Genomic DNA, 14104 nt, shown 5'->3' on the forward strand with positions numbered 1-14104 from the left:
CTTATAACATTTTAAAAAGTAATTACATAGTTCTAAGAGCAGGCTAGAATTTTCTGGGGGCTGGGGTAAGGACAGTGGGTCCACTGGGGCAATAAAATGTGGGAATTGGCAACACCCATGAACTCGTGTGAACTGTGGCAGCCTCAGTCTACAAAAGCCTCTCTGCGGCTATTTTAAGGAAGTGAAAGAGAACTGAAGAGTGTCCTCTTGTAACACAACTCTTGTGGGCCCCAGCCTTCCTCTGCTGCTGGCCAGGTTCCTGCAGTGACCACACGTCTCATATTTGTCAGGGTGGCTTAAGTTCTGTTCACATGCAAAAGTCTTCCGGGCCCATAGTAATTTCAGACCACAGGGGTAAATTTGGTTTGAAAAAAGACGTGTCCTGTGGAGTTTGTCAACACTCCAGCCTGTAGCGAACTGGAGGCCAAGGCTGTGGCAACTGCTGCCAGAGCTGGGGACTGTGCCAGAGTCCCTGGTGTCGCTGCCATGTGAGGCCCACAGGGATTTTAATCAGCTGAACTGAGCATCCAGTCCTTGGAGGCCCAGGCAGGGCCACAACCTAGCAGCACAACTAAAAGGGATTCAGGCCACACACAGGCGGTGGGTGTTGGACTAGATCTCCAGGGCCCAGTCCTCCCCAATTCGAGAATCCATTCCTGTGGTCTCTCATCGCCAAAGCTTTCCTTGGACCTAAGGTACCGACTGGACCTCGGTGCAGGGCACAGGGAAATGCTTCTCGTCCTCAGCTGTTCACAAGACCGGGCACCAGGGCTTTGTTTGGCGCCAACCACTAGAGGGACCTCCACCCCTGGTCTCGGGGTTCGAATGCGGCGGGACCTAGGGTGCCTCGGGGCTTTCCAACCGGGGGTGGGGGAAGCGGCTCAGAGACGAGGAGAAGTCTGTCCTCAGGCCAACCTCAATTGCGATGGGATCGCACGCAGGCGGCGAAGTCCGGACGCCCAGAAGGGTTGCTACGCTGGTCATGCCTCTAGTACGGGTTTTCTACCCTTCTCTCCCTCTTTGCAATTCTTGACACAAGTTCCCTTCTTCCTCGCTTTTAGTCCCGTGGCACGGGGACGGTGCCGAAAGGCTGGAGCAGCCCCGGGGACTGGGATCAGCAGCGCTGGGACCCACTCAGGGACCTCCCTGCGCCGGAAGGGTGCTGGGGGGCAGGAGGAGGAGGAGGAGGAGAAACGAAGGAGGCGTGGCTCCAGGGAGGGCGTGGCCTGCCCAGGGAGGCGGGGCTTGGGCCAGACCCGAGCGCGGCCCAGGGGGCGGAGAAGAAGGCAGGTTTGAAGGGGCGGGGTTGACCAGGCAGGTCCCTGGGGAACAGGAACAGTGGCGGACGGGTCCCAGCAGTCTGCATCGGGGCCGGAGAGGGTGGAGCGGTCCCTGGGGAAGGTCCCAGGGGTGGGGGAGCTGGCGCTCCGGGACGAGCCTCCTGTGGGTCCCCGCCCCCGTCACGTGGGCGCCGGACTCGGCCGCTGCCGGTCGGTCCGCTGGTTGGTCCCGCAGTTGATCGGTGGGCCGGTGGCCTGTAGGTTGGTTCTCGGCTCTCCTGTTCAAAGGTGGGAGAGACACGGGAGCGGCCCGCACACCTGAGCCGCCCGGAGAGGAGCTGCTGCCCCGCACCCAGGTCAGTGGGCTACCCCACGCCCCCGGGCTCGCCGCGGGATCCCAGACAGGGGCAGTGCCGGATCCAAGAACCACACAGCCGAGGAGCTCAGTGCTTCTTTCGGTCCTGGAGCGTGTCCCAGGCATGAGGACGGGGACCCTTCTCCCCTTTTCTGGCCAGATGACTGGAAGGAGGATGTAACTCCTGCGGATTTGCTTCGAGTCTTCACTCGATCCTGCCCGGGGTCCGCGGGCACTGGACGCTCCTGCAGGTGCCAGGGTGGCCCCAGAGATGCGCAGGGGGTCAATTACCTCCGAGGTCTGTGCGGGTGCGCCCGAGCTCTGCTCAGCCCCGGGGGCAGCTCCGTAAACTAGCGAGCCCAAGGTGGTACGGAAGCTTTAGTTCTCTGTTCCCCCAGGCGAATCTCTGTTCTACGGAGCGCGTGTCCAGATGCAGCGCCTCCGCTAAGACCAGATCTATACTGTAAAAGCAAAAATGCAACTTGCTTTCCAAAAATCTCAAGGCACTGCGTCCCAGTAAACTGCAGGATGGGGATGGTCCTATTTGAAAGTGAGTTCCTCCTCCCCTCATGACGTCTGACTCCAGACCGGCAGTTTTTTCCTCAGATGAAAATAAGATATGTTTAAAGACCAGAACTTCCAAAGTTTGGGTAGGATTAAAACAGGCATTCTAGGCAGTGTTTAATCCTCTTAAAAAACAAATCCAATTATGATTACTTTTAGAGCAGCTGCATATTTGGTATAGATCCGTCTCCCTTTCCATATTTTGCTTTACTGCCTTTCTCTTTATCTCTCTCCTTCCTCAACCATTCCTTAATTAATTATAATACAAATCTGAAGCATCTCCAAATTTTATGGTGTATTTTATGAAGTTACATCCTCAACTACAGAAAAGTTTTGGCCGTAGGCATAATTCATCTTCAGCATGTTCATTCTTTGATTGTTATTGGTGTCTAGAAAACACTAAATGTTATCTGATTTAGAAATTATTTCTCTCTTGGGCTTAAGAGAGGCAGCCTGTCTGTACTCTGCTTAAGTTCATATGTGAATAACTTTAAAGTGGGAGATGCGGAAGATTGGTGAGTTTTTCACAGATTGCCTTTATCCACAATTTTATTTAACATATTTTAATTATCAGTAGTATTACTTTGCAATTTGATGATGTAGCAGTTATTAGCTTAGTGTTCCTGGGGAGACAAGCCATGGCTTCTTTACTGAGATAGCAAAGGCAGATGTGTTTGGACTTTAAGACTAAGTGGAATGAGATCAATGACATGAAGGTGGTAGCAACCGAGTTGTGGGAATTCCTGGTTTTCATCTGAGCGGGAAGAATCTTGGATAACTTCAAGAAGGGTGAGGTATGTGATGGACCTCAAAGGTCCTGGGTTTCTTCAGGCAGAGGAGGGTAGAGCGTGGCCTGGGCTGTGAGAGCTGTGTGGGCAGGCAGGCACGGACTGGCTATGAGACGTGGTCAGTGGTCCAGCTTGGCTCCTGTGGCAAGTGGCAGACAATAAAGCGGGTGACAAGGATAGAGCATGGTTCCAGCTGGCCATGACGGCCAGGGGCAGAAGTCTGGACTTTGTCTGAAGGCATGGGAGCCAATAACAGGTTTCAAGTGGTGATTGATGTTTCTGTGAGTTTCTCAAAGTCAGAGACCTTGGCCCTTGGCCTTTCTGACTCCCAGCCTGATACAGAGAAAATCCAGTAAATATTTGTGGAATGGATGGACTGACAACACTTTAGAGCAGGGCTTCTCAAACATTAGCAAGTTGGAGTATCACCTGGGATCTTGTTCAAATGCTGATTTGGATTAAGTCAGGGGTGGGACCTGACATTCTGTATTTCTGACAAGTTCCCAGGAGGGTGTCATCTCTTCCCTATCTACAGGGAGGATTTAGAGTAGTAGTTTGCAAACCTGGCAATGCCTCAGAATCGCCTAGGGACCTTTGCAAAACATTCAGATTAAGTATGTCTGGAACTTTTTTCCAAGTTCCCCCAGGTGATTCTGGTGACAGCCAGGTAGGGATCGCTGTACTGGCTTTGCTCTGGAGGGCTGTGGGCAGCAGTGACCAAGGGAAAAGGATATTGGGGGTGGTGAGGCCAGTCAGAAGACTGGAAGGCCAGTTCAGGGTGTAAGTGATAAGGTATGAGGCCTTGTTTTGGGCCTGAGAACGTGGTGAGGAAGGGTCAGGTGGAGGAGAGCCTGGAGAGAGAGAGTCCATCTGTAGGACAGAGGACTAGAGAATGGGAGGTGCCAGTCTCTAGACTGGACAGGATGAAAAGTGAGGAGGGAGGAACAATTCTGGACGAATTCAGCTTTGGACTTGAGGAATGATGTGCTTTAGACTATAATGTTTGGGGTAAGATTTGAAGGTCGTTTTTTACTTGGCCACAATGTATATACATATATATATATATTTTTTTTTTTTCTGAAGTACAAATCTGTTCATGATGCTCTCCTGCTTAAAATTGTCTGATGGATTTCCTAATGCAAAATATGAGAAGGAAGAACTAATATAAACACAACTGACGAGGTGTTTAAACATTTCTTATGTTTCACAGATTGTGCACTCCTCTTCAAGATGTGACACTCAGTCACACCACCTGGTGTGGGCACAACTAGGCTGAAACTCTTGGCAGCTTTGTTTTTTCCTGAGTCACTATCTTTCCTGCTTCCTTCTTTCTCTGGGGAGTTCCACTTCCCTTGGCCTCTGTGTTTCCTAGCATCATTCTTTGGTTCTCTTTTCACAGAATCCATTCAAACTCTAGGAAAGGCGTCCTGCATCCCTTACATACTCTTAAAGCCAGGTCTGGATTGACTTTGTGGATCTCCACAAGGTCCGTTCTTATCTCTCACACATCTGGTAAATAATCTAAAAGATGCTGTCCCAGGGCAGTCTGTTTAGCTTGAGGCCCAGATCTCCACAAAGCCTCTGAGCTTTGTCGTCAGTAAATTTATGATTTCTGTTGGCCTTAAGGTCATTGGTTTGGTGCTCCTTGGTAATTCTCAATTTCCTCTCTCTTTCTCTGTCACATTCACACATACACATTTATGCACACTGAGAGCTGAGCATTCATTGTGCAGGATGTTTTTAATCACCCTATTCCATGTTGTATAGTAACCTTGGCCTCTGTAACACATCTGTAGATGGGAGGCCTAGACACAGACGGGATAGGATCAATATCCTATTGACAGGATGAAGTATAACTTCCTTGTATGGCATTCAAGGCTCTGCAGAGGCTGGCCCTAATTTAGCTGTCCAGCTGCATCTCTGGTGTTCCCCAAACTGAGGAACTCAAGAATTTCTATTCTTTTGTGCCTCTCTGCCTTTGCATACACTATTTCCTCTTTCTGAAAACCCCTTTTGTCCCTGTACTGCAAGAGGGATGAACTTTTATTAATCCTTCAGGATTTGTATCAAACTCTTGAGACCCCCTAACCCGTAAGTAATTTTTACTTTTCCGTTATGTACATGTCACATCAAATATAGATCTCTGCTATTTAGTCACTTTATTTGCATGTCTCTGTCCATACCCTCCCTGAGCTGCTTTTGGGCTACATCAGGTCTTGTGTGTGGCTCCACACTTAGCAGATGCCGGGGAAGTTTGTGCAGAGGTGAGCCTGAGCTGGCTGGCTTTGCAATGTTTGCCGCAGTGAAGAAGGGCAGGTTATTTTGTGTGTGGCATGAGGGAAGCTGAAAGACTGGGAGGAAGGACAGGCCCAACCAGGAGTGGGCCCACATGGCTAGAGTCATGGGGTTGGGTGAGGACACTGGGAAAGGTCAGGCTGGAGTCATGGGCTTGGGAGAGATCATGGAAGGCCCTGAAAATTGGAGTTAAGTAATTTAAATATTATTCTGATGACTTCGATACCCAAGTATGGAAAAGACGTGGTGAAAGCTGTGTTTTCAGGAGGATTCTGGGCTGGAAAGGGCAGGTTGGAGGGACGGCCTGTTAGAATAACCCACCAAGGCAGATTAGGACCTGGATCAAGGCAATGGCATAGGGATGGAAAGGAGGGAATAGAGGTGAGCGAGCGTGACAAGAAATCCCGCAGGCTTTGGTGACTGATTGGATTTGAGGGAGACAGAAAAGAGTCAAACTGGACACTGACATTTTGTGCTAGTTTGCTGGGGGAAGAATGGGGCAATTGTTAGTCGCAGAGAGCATGGAGGAGCTTCTTAGAAGGGGGAAGGGAAATGAGGGTGGTTGATTCTTTTTGGAATCAAAAGGGAGCCTTGGGTCGTTTCTTGTTTGCCCTCTATATGTTTACCCCTGAAGATAGTGAAGCCCAAAGAACACTACCCAAGGTCACCTGCATCTTGGTGGCAGAACCCAGGCATCCTGGCCTTCTGGCCTGGAGCTCTGTCCTCTGTAGCACACTGAGTTTGGCCAGAGGAGAGCTGCCAGAAGGTCCAGACGGAGATTCCATTAGGCCATGAAAAATGGGAATGAGACCAGGTTTGGGGTGAATTCAGTCTGCAGAACAGCTAAGTCTGGAGTCTTATAGGTCAAACATTCAGAGGGGAAATGTTTGCTGGTAGCTAATGCCAGCAGGGGCCTGAGGGCTCATGAGGCCTCGGTTTTTGTCCTGTGGCCTAGCTGTATGTGGGGCTGGTGGGAGGTAGGAAGTGACTTAGGGTATCAGCACTCTTGTTATGCTCAGTGTGGGTACATGTGTATAATTGTTTTATTCTGGGAATGTAATTACGAATCGATTTGTCAATTCCATGGACGTTTGTATGCTAAGACCCAAACACCATTTTCCCCCCTAAACATTAGGGACATGTCCAGACAGTTCGTGAGAAGCTGCCCGTACAGCAGTGGGGTGGGGATGGACACAGGGAACGGCTACCTAGGGAAGGCAACTGATCATGGGGACCTCCTTCAAGCAGGGCCATTTGTAGGCCAGGGTGGAGGATCCAGATGGTTGGGTGAGGACCATATCTGTCAGATCTTATCTACACTGCTGGTGACAGACTCTGTGGCCCTCTCTTCATCCTTCCCTTTCACACCTCTGGCCAGCCAGGCTCCTCAGCCTCCCAGGATGGAGTCTGGCATCTGCCATTTTCCCCGGCACAGTGCTCATTTTGATTTTCTAAGGCAGAGCTGGGTTAATGCATACAAAACATTTAGATGATTGCCTGGCATGTGGTAGTTGCTGAATAAAAACAAAGACACAAGGAATACTGCGAGTCAAATTTGAGGGAAAATTTGTCAAGCTTCTCTTGCTCTTTTGAGCTTTGTAGCTGGGCCTTGCCAGTTTCTACCTTATCTTGTTCTGAGTTTTATTTTTGCTTTTTGGTTTTTGTTCCTCTACTAAAACCAAAATGTGTGCATGAGCCTTGCTCACCCATGGTAAAGTATCAGGGACAGCCGTAGATTGCAGACTTAGATGTGAGTTGTGCATGTGTTAGGAAGTACGTGGGTGGAGGACCCAATAATGAATCTCTAGGAGGAGATTTGTTAGCCCAGGTGAGGCTATGGGGAAAAGCTCCTACAAGGCCTGGTCATTCCCCTGGCTCACAGCAGCTGTGGTGTTCCAGGTGGCTCTGCTTTGGCTACATTTGTTTCCTTCAGGAGATGAGGATCCACACAGGGAAGGAGGTGATCCAAATCTCAGGATTTCTCTGCCTGCCTAGGGATAGCTGCTTCTTGTTGAGTAGTGAAAGGGAGTTAAGTGGGGATAGTCAGAACTCCTGCCTTGACCAGGGTAAACCTACAATTCCACAGCGACTGTGTGCGTGGTTGGAATGTACCAGTCACATGCTGCTGGGCCTCTCACTCTGACCTGGAGGGCCACTCTTGTGACTGGAGTGGTCTTCTTAGCAAACTTCTTCAACCTTCCCCTGGCAGAAAGGCCCAGAGAGCCCTGCCAAAAGGACCGCCTTGGTTTGCACCTGTGTGCAGGTGTGTGTGTGTGTGTGTGTGTGTGAGAGAGAGAGAGAGAGAGAGAGAGAAATATAGGAGCCAAGAGGTCCATTGTAGGGACAAAGGGGACAAGGAGGGGCAGAGACACAGCTCAGGCTTAGAAAGACCAAAAATAGGTTACCTCTTTCTTGCCTGATTAGGTGGCAACTCCTCTCTCTTCAGGGGCAAAGAGTTTCCTTCCTCCGACAGAAGGGCCTTGTTTCACCTGAATGCAAAGGTTTTTGCATGAAGAGTCAGTGGAGGTGTAGACTGGCCCCACAGAAAGCTTCCTCCAGAGGGAAGGATAGAGCAAAGTTTCATGTGGTGGGGGTAGTGCTATTCCCATTTTATGGGAGTGCCAGAGAAGTAAAGAGACTTTTGACCATTCCAGAGTATTAGATCTAATTTAATTTATCGTTCACACTGGATGCTTTTAAGAGTGGAAGGTGGCAGATAAATCCTAAACTGGATGGGACCCTGAGATGACAGGACTATACCAGGCACACTGGGATGTGTGGTATCAAACTCAGAGTTCAAAACTCCGATCTCGAAGGCAGGAGGATCCATTGAGGTCAGGAGTTCAAGACCAGCCTGAGCAACAGCGAGACCCTGTCTCTACTAAAAATAGAAAAAAATAGCTGAGTGTGGTGGCATGCACCTGTAGTCTCAGCAACTCGGGAGGCTGAGGCAGGAGGATCACTTGAGTCCAGGAGTTTGAGGTTGCTGTGAGCTAGACTGATGCCATAGCACTCTAGCCAGAGTAACAGAGCAAGACTCTGTCTCAAAATAAAATGCAACCCTCCCCCACAAAAACAAAACAAAACAAAAAACAACTCAAAAGTCCAAATTCTAGGAGCAGTGGGGACAGGAAAGGGGAAGGGGTGTGGGGAAAGTGGATTGGCATTAGGGGAGGGGAGGAGTTGATTTGGGATCGGAAGGCAGATTCTTCTAATTCAACATTTAACCAAAGCAAAGGAATAGTTCTTGGCTCTGACACCTGACCTTGCCTGGATGTCATGAAAAAGTTTTATTACATAAGCTCTTCCTGTGACCAGCCAAGACATCTGGTTCTTCCATGCAACGTGCTCACCTGGTAACAATAACAACAGCCTGTGTGTCTGTCTAGGTTTTCACTGTGCTGGCTCACTGGTGCGGCGCGATGCCCCAGGCAGGGATTATTGTCCAGCTTCAGGGGATGAGGAAAACAACTCCTACCCCCACTCCCCCACCCTTCCCGCCATTCCACAGTCCTGGCAGGCAGCAGGTTTTCTCCCTCAGGAGGACTTGGCCGCCCTAGCTCCTGGGGACCCTGGTAGCTCTAGAGTGTGGGCTTTGAATCAGAGTCTTCCATAAAAATCTCAGCTCTACTCAGATTTGCTGTTGCTACTTTGAGCAAGTTTCCTTGCCTCTTTGAGCTTTAAATTCCTCATCTGTTAGATGGGAACAAACTTAATTTGGTGTTGTGAGAATTAAGTGAGATGATGCAATGTTCACTACTGTGCTTGGCACATGACAGGCAGTCCACAAATGGTATTATTATCATTATTATTCTCTTCTCAGGAAGCCCAAGAGAAAGGCTTTGTCAGGAGGAGAGATTTACATCATCCAGAGTGTTTATCCTGAAATTTCAGGGAGAAAGTAGTATTTAGAGGTCAGCAGAAAGTTCGGGAGGCAAAGCGCATGACCTGGTGGGGAACACCCTGGCTTCAGATGGTTGGTCCTCAGTGCACAGGACAGACAGGACAAGGGCAGCAAACAGGGAGCTCACAGCTCAAACCGGCTGGATGAGACGTGGCAGGGATAAGTACAAAGTCCTACCCTTAGGCTCTGACAGCCAATTGTGTGAGTGTCCTACCTATCCATGTGGAAAAGCCCACATAAATTGGCTTAGCTTGGCTGCACTAATAGAAGTCCTGGTTTAGACCTTGGTAGGGTACCTCTTCTTTGTGTTGGCCAAGACTGGCCACACCTAGAGGTGATGCTCTGGCCCCCACACTTTGGAGGCAGGTGTTAGAGGGACCCCAAATACTGCAAAACTAGGGGTCCCTGTCCTGCAAGCTTTGGAAGGACCCGAGGACGGATAGGAAGACACAGGGATGTGACTTCTATTTTCAGGTGGGTGAGGGAGCCAACATGTTCTGCATTGCTTGGAGGGCAGAGCAGAGGGCCCGTGGTGGTGATGGCAGTAGGAATTAAAGAGGAGCCTGATTTTAGTTTGACATGATGTAAGAAATTTCAGATAACTCAAGCTTGTCTCTAGGACCAAGCAGCTGTCTTACAAGATGTATTAGAGTCTGCCTGAAAAGGGTATTGTCCAAGCAGTATTGACTAGACAGGAGTTTATAAAATAACAGGGGAGGACGGTGTGCGGAATGGTTATAGGTAAAACTTCAGTGCTGTAGGATTTCGGCAAAGAGAAAGCTTCATGGGTTCACCAGCTGGGGCTGGGTCCTGAGGAGCTGAGAAAGGGAGGCTATGTGGAGATCCCAGTCAACCGAGTGTCATGAATAAGAGGCGTAGAAGCCTGAGCGAGCAAAGTGGGATCAAGAAATGATAAGGAAACCAGCTGAGCTGGACTCTTTCTGTTGTTAAAAATTTGAAAAAAGAATTTGAGACTCGTAAGGGGAAAGGGTCTGGAATGCCCAATCTGGTAGTGGCTCCTGAGCTGAGACAACATGCAGCAGAGGTAGGCTGGGGAAGGCTGGCCTTCAAGCTGTGCGGAAGCTTCTCTACCCAAGCCACAGGCTGAATGCCCCACTTAGTGACAGGAAAGGGCACTTTCTCAGAGCTGCAAAGGCTGCAAGTCTGAGACCATGACCCCAGAGATGTGACTGTACTGTGTGTATTCTCTGCTGACACCTGCCTTGGCCTAACCATCTGGCCAGGGCATGAAAGCTCTTTCAGACTCACGGGCTACCCTTGAAGGTTTTGAGAACCCCGTGTCCTGGGACCTGGAGGACCAGGGTGTGTGGTCTGAGGCACTGGGCTCAGCACACGACAGGGTATGGCAGGTGTGGAAGGGATGATCCAGGGACACTGGGGAGTCTGTCTGCAGCCTGGGCCACAGAGCAAGGTTCCAGCCCTGAGAGAGGGCGGGGAGGTGATGTGGGCATCAGGGCCTCATTCCAGCAGGCTGAGGTTTTGGGTGGGGAGCTGCGGTTAAGCAGTGTGGATGCCTGAGGGGCATAATATCTTGGTATGGGTGGCAGGGAGGGAGCCCGGCAAGGTGGTAGGAAGGGAGGCCATGGAACCCAAAGGCAGAACTGGCCCATTGGATCTAGGGAACCTCCTAACCTTTTAGGAACAGAGGTAGAGCATAATTCTTAAGTACTCTGGAGTCAGTAGACCATGACCTCAGCTGTTACTTCAGTCACTAAATAACTTCTGAATTGTGCTCTGTGCTGAGAATGATAATGATGGGAGCACGAGATAACTAAGACATGTCGTCTGCCTGAGTGGAACTTAAGGAATGGACCCCTTACTCAAAACAGGCAATAATAATGGCTCAGAAAGTACAGTGACTAGTCGGAGAAAGAAGAGGTTGGGGTGTCTGCTTGCTGAGGAGGTGGCTTTTGAGGTGTGTCTTGAAGGAAAGACAGCGACTGGGGACACCCCTTTATACGGGGGTGAAGAGAATTCCTGGCAGAGGGAACAGCAGGGCAGCAAGGAAGGCACGGGCCAATTAAAGGCACCAGTGGAAAACAGCTGGCGGTTTGGTTTGGCCAGAACTGAGGAGTAAACAAGATTAAATAGGGCACCAGGGATTGGAAATGATCATGTATTAAGTACCCATAATGCATCAGGCATCGAGCACGGCTTAAATCTCACAGCAGCCTTTCCGAGCAAGGACGGAGGAGGAAATGGGATCCCGGAAACATGGCCTTCTTTCCAAGATTCCCTCGCTGTTCGGCGGCTGAAGTAAGATTTTTGCCTCGTCTACGTTGTTCTTGTTTTTTTCACTCTATTTCACCACTATGTTTAGAGTCCAGATTATTCATTTACAGTGAAGACCTGTTCTCATCACGTGAGGCAGAAAGGTGTTCAGATGACATGTGACAGACCACATTAACCTTTGAGAGGCATTTGGTGGATGTGGCCAGGTTGTCACAAAACACACCTCGGCTCTGATAAATACATACACACACACATTTAGGAAGTTTATCTCTAAAATAGGTAGCAGGAAGTCACACAGTTTTCACATTATCATAGAAACGGTTACTCCCAGGCTGCTACAGGCAATTTCTGAATTATTGGCTGAATTCCTTTATTTTCTCACTCGCTCAAGAAAATGGAGCAAGATGAGTCTTCTCTAATTTATACAAAAAGCTTCTTGGCTTTAGTTACTTTATCACTAGTAACAAGTTACCTATAACCAACCTCACCTGTTTAGGACCCCAGGGTGTCAGCCCCGAGGGCTGTTTGGCAAGTGTGGTGCTCCGGAGTGGGGGAGTGGGGTGGAAGGGTGTGTCGCGGGTGAGAGTCAGAGAAACCTGAGCAGTAACCCAGGTGGGGCTGTGGGGGTGGGAGGAGGGTGACACAGCTCAGTGAGTGTTTGCCGAGAGCCTGCCCGTGCAGGGGTGTGGAGTGGGCACAGGGACACCTGTGTGAAAGGAGAGCATTGTTTCCACAGATGGCATGTTCAGGCTCTGGGCAGGTGGGTGTTTCTGGGGGTTGCCTGCTCAAGTCGGGGTTCGTTCTAATGCTGTATCCTGTAGAGGCAGCCAGTCCTTACTGCAGAGCAGGTCTGCCCAGGGCCCAACGCTCTGTCCCGCTCGGCCTTCCTCCTGGATCTCAGAGCCTGGATCCGACCCTGGTGGCCACACCTTGCTTCTGTCCTCAGGGTGGACCCGTGGTCCTTCAGGCTTCCTAATGGGAAGCTTTTCCTCAGCCCAGAGAGAAAGGTTGAAAAAGATCACCTGAGAGGCAGTAATAGCCACTGAGAAATATTCAGGGAAAGAAGTTAGGTGGCGTGTGGGCTGGGGGACTCCAGATCTCATGTCGGCAGGAGACTTGGCGTGGGAGAAAGCGCTCCCTCCGTGTCCTCCCACTTCAGAGGGAGCACTTTGAAAGCTGTTAAGGGCTGCTCCAGTGTCACAAATCCAGCACTCAAATGTCGTGGTTATTTCTATTTTTAAAAGAGAATTTTAAATAAACCAAGTGACAGTTGAATGAGGAATGGGGTTCATGAGAATGATCATATCAGCTGAACAAGAAATGCATCTCACTGCATCAGTTACACATCACGTGTGGAAACCTTTCCTAAGGAGCTCCAGAGTCATCGCCTGTCCTGTTGTTGGTGTCCCCTAAGAGTGTAGTGTCCACTAAGAACAGTTGTGGGGCCTCTTGGACACAAGTACAGCACTGCCATCTTCACTCAAAGCCATCTCTGGGGCTCTCTTGATGGCCAGTGCATGGGAACGGGGACCCCAAGGCTGAAGCCAGCCATGAATGTGGGCGGTACTTGGCCCTTACCCTCTCTGCCCCCACAGAGCCCAGCTTCAGCTTGAGCCTCCCTTTTGGGGCCTCCCAAATCCATCTCCCCCGTGGTGACTTCTGTCAGAAGCCTGCCAGATGGCCCCTAAGCGTCATAAACTCTGCCTGCTCACTGTCCCTAAGTAGGGCTGCCTGGGGGCTCGGGTGGAATTTCTGAGAAGGTGCCGAGGGGTTATAGGAGTGGGCGTGTGCTCTACAGGAAATGGTCTGCTTTGGAAGGCCCTGTGGCCCTGCCTTGCTCCCTTTCTGTCAGGTGCTGCAGGAGAGAGGGAGAAAAGCGGGAGCATGTGCGCTGTGTTTGGGCTACTGTACCCCCCAGAGTCTGCCTGTTTTTGGGGGGTGGCTCCAAGAGACTTGGTGACTTCTCCAAGGGATTCAGCATCACAGGTTTTCTCTCCTGATCCTAATATTGAGGCCTTGATGAAGGGTCTTGGCCAAATCTATCTTGTGGAATAGTGCAGTTAGGGACACGCTCTCTGAGTGGGGAGAGGCAGAGTGTTGCACATTTACTGGGCCAGGCACTGAGCTGGGTACTTTATTCTGTCTTCTTTCTTAACCCTCTGGCCAGGCCTGGGTGAGGCAGGCATCAGCTCCATTGTATAGTAACCTGAGAGGTTAATGTGTATTACCCAAGGTAAAAAACTAACACACCTCATAAGTAGTACGGCCAGGATTTAAACCCAAGCCTGTCTGATTTTGCTATGGTCTGCATGTTTATGTTCCCCCAAAATTCATATGTTGAAATCCTAATCCCCAAAGTGTTGGTATTACAAGGTGGGCCTTTGGGAGGTGATTGGGTCATGAGGGTGGAGCCCTCATGATTGAGAGTGGTGCCCTTATAAAAGAGGGGCTATGTATTAGGGGTACTGTATGTTAGCCCCAGAGGCTAGCTAGTCCCTTCCACCATGCAAGGACACAGCTAGAAGACACCATCTGTAAACCAGGAAACAGGCCCTCACCAGACACTGAATGTGCTGATGCCTTAATCTTAGGCTTCCCAGCCCCCAGAACTGTGAGAAATACATTTCTGTTGTTTATAGGCTACATACGTAGTTTGTGGTACTTT

The 14104-nt window shown here is 50.0% G+C and overlaps 1 protein-coding gene across 1 annotated transcript in view; it reads left to right on the plus strand.

The window, feature by feature from the left end:
- The first annotated feature begins 1529 nt into the window (after positions 1-1529).
- The window catches only part of PPFIBP2 (PPFIA binding protein 2), a 134089-nt gene continuing 121514 nt past the window's right edge, over positions 1530-14104 (plus strand). Inside the window, exon 1 of the mRNA XM_069471128.1 lies at positions 1530-1636. The gene's annotated coding sequence lies outside the window, so the exon portion shown is untranslated. The remainder of the gene's footprint in view (positions 1637-14104) is intronic.

The sequence above is a fragment of the Eulemur rufifrons genome, chromosome 6, assembly GCF_041146395.1.
Source record: "Eulemur rufifrons isolate Redbay chromosome 6, OSU_ERuf_1, whole genome shotgun sequence".
Lineage (NCBI taxonomy): Eukaryota > Metazoa > Chordata > Mammalia > Primates > Lemuridae > Eulemur > Eulemur rufifrons.